This window comes from Silene latifolia, chromosome 1, assembly GCF_048544455.1.
Source record: "Silene latifolia isolate original U9 population chromosome 1, ASM4854445v1, whole genome shotgun sequence".
In the NCBI taxonomy this organism is placed as follows: domain Eukaryota; kingdom Viridiplantae; phylum Streptophyta; class Magnoliopsida; order Caryophyllales; family Caryophyllaceae; genus Silene; species Silene latifolia.
The window spans coordinates 162,481,086-162,485,968 of record NC_133526.1 but is presented as its reverse complement, the minus strand read 5'-3'; the positions used below and the strand labels follow the sequence as shown (position 1 = coordinate 162,485,968).

The 4,883-nt window shown below is 38.7% G+C and overlaps 1 non-coding gene across 1 annotated transcript; it reads left to right on the top strand.

The window, feature by feature from the left end:
• The first annotated feature begins 1,303 nt into the window (after positions 1-1,303).
• On the top strand, positions 1,304-1,410 carry LOC141617511 (small nucleolar RNA R71). Its single transcript, XR_012531124.1, has one exon. It is a non-coding gene; the product is annotated as a small nucleolar RNA R71 (small nucleolar RNA).
• The last annotated feature ends 3,473 nt before the right edge of the window (positions 1,411-4,883 follow it).

Below are 4,883 nucleotides of genomic sequence, written 5' to 3'. Positions count from 1 at the left end.
TATTGAGAAGCTTCCCGGATCCTTTAGTTTTGGAGGTGAACTCCCTTGAAGTATTGCACTACTCACCTTAGTGAAGGCGATAGTCTCAAGTTTCCGGATCGACTTCTTCTTTGTGAGGATGTCTTTCATGTATTTCACATAGGCCGGCACGTGATTGATTAATTCCGTGAAAGGAATCGAGACTTCCAAATTCTTCACAATTTTCATAAACTTTCCAAGTTGGTCATCAAATTTGGGCTTGGCTTGACGACTTGGAAAAGGAAGTCTAATCACAATGGGCTCCTTCTCCTTGACCTTGTCTTCTTTTTTCTTTGAAATTTCTTCTTTTGATGTTTCTCCATCCTTGAAGTTTTGCACAATTTCTTCCTTATCACTAGCTTCCACAACTTCATCCTCAACTTGCTTCTTCGGTGCTTCATACCTTGTACCACTTATCAAGTGAATGGCACTAACCGTTTTATGTCTTGGGGGATTACTTTGAGGTGGTAATTGCCCCTTTTGTCTTTGTGAGCTTGAAGATGCTAGTTGAGTTAATTGGGTTTCCAACATCTTGGTGTGAGCTAGGATGTTGTTGATGGTGGTTTCCTTTGCTTGACGATCTTTTTGCATTTGAGTGAAAAATTCTTGTTGATTCTTTTGCATTTGGAGGACCGCTTTTTGAACATCAAAACCCTGGTCATTTTGGTGATTGTATGGATTTTGATTTTGGTACCCTTGGTTTTGGTTGTAAAAGGGTCTTTGATTTTGGTTTCTCATGGGAGGTGGGGTGTATGTTGTTTGAGGGTTTTCAACATTTTGGCTTTTGTATGAGAGATTTGGATGAAATTTGGTGTTTTCATTGTAATAGTTGGAATAAGGGGTACCACTCTTGTATGCTTGGAAAGCATTCACTTGTTCATTTGTTCCCCTACATTCACTTTGGTCATGTCCCAAAGTTCCACAATTCTCACATATCCCACTTGGGATTGATGAAGATGCCGTCATGGCATTAACATGATGCTTTGGTGATTTTGAGGCTTCTTCAAGTCTAGCCATAGCTTTTTCAAACTTCAAATTGATTGTGTCAATGTGAGCACTAAGTTGAGCACCCAATTGAGTAACGGAGTCCACTTCGTGCTTTCCTCCTCTAGTAGCCTTGCGAGGTCTACTATATTGTGAGTTATGGACCGCCATTTCCTCAATTTTGTTCCATGTTTGATTGTCATCAACTTCGGTGAACATTCCATTTGATCCCATGTTGAGAATGTTCCTTGAATCTTCATATAAACCGTTCCAAAATTGTTGTACCAAGAACCACTCGCTAAGTCCATGATGAGGACATGAGCGACAAATTCCCTTGAACCGCTCCAAAGCTTCATACAAATATTCTTCATCCCTTTGCTTAAAACCCGTAATTTGAGCTCTTAGCATGTTAATCTTTTCCGGTGGGTAGAATTTTTTGTAGAAAGCTAGAGCCAACTTCTTCCAAGAATCAATTCCGAGAGTGGCCTTATCAAGGCCCTTCAACCATTGTTTCGTGGTGCCAATTAGAGAAAAAGGAAATAAGACCCATCGAATTTGGTCTTGAGTTACACCGGTTTGAGAAATCGCATCACAATAGTCACAAAAGGTTTCCATATGAGAGTGAGGGTCTTCACTAGGCATCCCCCCAAATTGGCTCCTTTCGACTAATTGGATAAAAGCGGATTTGGCAATAAAATTTCCGGTTAGATGTTGTGGTGTGGGAGTACCATTGGGTAGGTTCTCCTCGGTGGGTACGGAATGTGATGAAAACTTAGGCATTGTAGGTTGATTTTGTGTGGTATTTTGTGTTGGGTTCTCCTCACCTTCTCTTGCAAAAGGATTGATGAACTCAATAGTTGGTTGAATATCTACAACCTCACCAATACCTCTCAAATTCCTCCTAGCAAGTCTTCTATTGGTTGTCAAAGTTCTTTCAATTTCACGATCAAAAGGTAACAAATCACCTTGTGATCTTCTAAACATGCAAAATATCAAACAACTTGAAAACAATTAGAACAAACCTTGAGGAGTTTTACTTCCTCAAGGCAAAGAAATACACAACTAATAACAATATAAGAGAATCTAAATCAAGCTAACACCGTCCCCGGCAACGGCGCCATTTTTGGTGCGGTATGCGATGGTGGTATGTATGTCGTTGGGTCACGTCCAATCAAAACACAATTTATAACTTCACAAACAACTCTACAATTAGTAAAGAGGCAAGTAAAGGTCGGATCCCAAGGGACGGGAATTGAGATGAGATTTCTATTGAAACTAGTGGTGTCTTAGGGGTGTCACAATTTGGGTTGATGTAGAAGGTCACTAAACTAAATAGCAATAAAAGTAAATAAGCAAGATGAATTCAAAAGGGTTGTAAACAATTGATAAAAAGAACTAGGGTGTCATGGGGTCATAGGGGAATCATGGGAATTGATCATACAAACATGTTCTCAAATTATAAGCAAGCAATTATTGTTGTGATGGATTGAGTTGGGTTATATCTTACAATCCTAGGAAAGTTTGGGTCCCGGAGCCGAATCGATTAGATTGTACAACACCTACAAGTCGACTTAATCTTCCCTACTCAACAACATGCATGGTCTAATGAGACTCGAGTTGGTTTATGTCTTACAAGTCTCATTGAAAAGATAGGTGATGGGTAAAAAATGCAAGGATTCATAGGCTCGCATTTCATCAAACATAACATGTGCATGAGTTGAGATTAAAACAAGCAAGCAAATAAACTATGAAAGCATATTAATTTAAGCATGAATCATTCCCCATGTTGGTTTCCCCTAATTACCCATTAACCTTAGCTAGGTGACTACTCACTCATTATCATGTTGATCATGCTAGCAAGGTTGTCAATCATACCAACAAAACGAAACATGATGAACAAATGAAAGTAATTAACAATAATTAAAAAGGGATTAAGAGGATTATACCTACTAATGATTCCAATAATAAAGCAAGAATAAAAGAAGTACTTGATGCTTGATTGAGAGGTTGTCAATCTCCCAATAATAACCCAAATAATCTTCAATTACCCAAAATAAAGGATGAACAAAAGAGAGATTAAGTAAATAAAACTTGTATTAAAACTTGTTTAATTGTTGATTACAAAACTAAAGAGAGATTTGATTGATATTAACTACTCTAAGAATTGATAAGAAGAACATGCTCTTCTAATTAGACTAATGGGGTATTTATAGTGGAAATTAGGTGGATGCATTAGGGTTAACTAAGGGCTAAACTAGTAATTACACTTTTTAGATTGAGCAGGGAGACGCCGGTATTTTTCGAAGGAAGGGCTTCTTTTTTTGTAGCTTGGAGAAGACGAAATTTATTGCTGATCTTTGGAATCCGTGCGTATTGGAGTCGGGACGGGCGGATTCAGGCAGGGGAAGACGGGCGTCTTCAGGGGAATCCGGGCGGATTCTGTGGCTGCTGTCCGGGCGTCTTTGAAGGAAGACGCACGGATTGTGCTTGTGGAGGACGGGAGGATTCAGGAAAATCCGCTCGGATTGTAGCTCAGCATTATTTCTTCTTCTTTTCTTCATAAAATCCTTGGGGATTTCCTCGGGGATGCAAGGATCCTTTCTCGTCATTTGCCCAACTACTATAATATGTACAAAGGCCTTCTAATCTTGTCTCTCATTGATGCTTGGTCATTGGATTTGATCAATTTAGTCTCGTTTTGCCATGAAAATGCAAGATTCTTACTCCTTTCCTACCAAGGGATAAAAATCTCAAAGAATATGCAAAACAAAGAACTAAAGACAATAAATGACCCAAATATGCACTAAAAAGCATAGGAACAAGGCTAATTCGGGGGCTAAATATGCGCTAATTATGGTCACATCACCTACCTTATTACTTGTACAATGAAAATCCTAACCACTACCCCAAATTTTCCAACCAAAACACTCACATCCAATATCCATGACAACTACCCACCCAATACCCACTCCATAATGAGTTTCAATTGCCACAATACAACCACTTTCACACTTACCCACAACAAGAAGATGAACCCATTCAAAATGTGATCCTCCAAATGATGGGATATCAACAAAACTTCTTCAAACAAATGCTAGAAGAGAGCCAAAAAAGGGACAATGTCCTTCAAGGCATTGTTACCCAAGGTGAGGAGTTGGAGATTCGAATTGCCCAAATAAAGGCAACCCAAGGAACCACCCAACCAACCACTCCCCACCAATCCTTGAGCATTGACCATAAATATGAATTTGAGGTAATGACCTTTGATGAAGAAAATGCGAAATGGGAAAAGCCAATCTCCTTGAGCTCTTGTGAATATGAAAGTGTGGTGTTTGATGAAGAAGACATGAGGTTGAGTAAGCCAAATACTCTTAGCCTTTGTGAGTATGAGAGTGTATCATTTGAAGTGGATGTTGATGTAACACCCCGCCCTTTCCTTATATTTTAAATAAACTTTTAAGTAATTTTTATTAAATAATTATTATTTAAAGCTTATTTTCATAAAATATCGTAACGGTAATAATAGTGTAGATTTTTAATAATATTATTCTCCGTCTCGAGTTATAGTAGACTTGGGACGAAAATTCTAGTGGATACCGACTCATTTTGAGTTATTGGGCTTAACTTGACTCATGGGCCTTTTTCCCCCTCTTTTCTCTACACAAAACCTCAACTAAACCCTCACAACTTCATCTCCCTCACTTGTAATTTCTGAAATTTCCCAACAACCACCCCACCATTGTTGAACCTTCCCTTACTAACCCTAAAACCACCATATCTCACTCAATTCTTCACCAATCTCGTTCCTTTTCGCGCCATTCTCTTCCTTTTCTCATTTCCCTTCTTTCTAAGTAAGAAAGTCGCCATCTTTTCCTCTATTT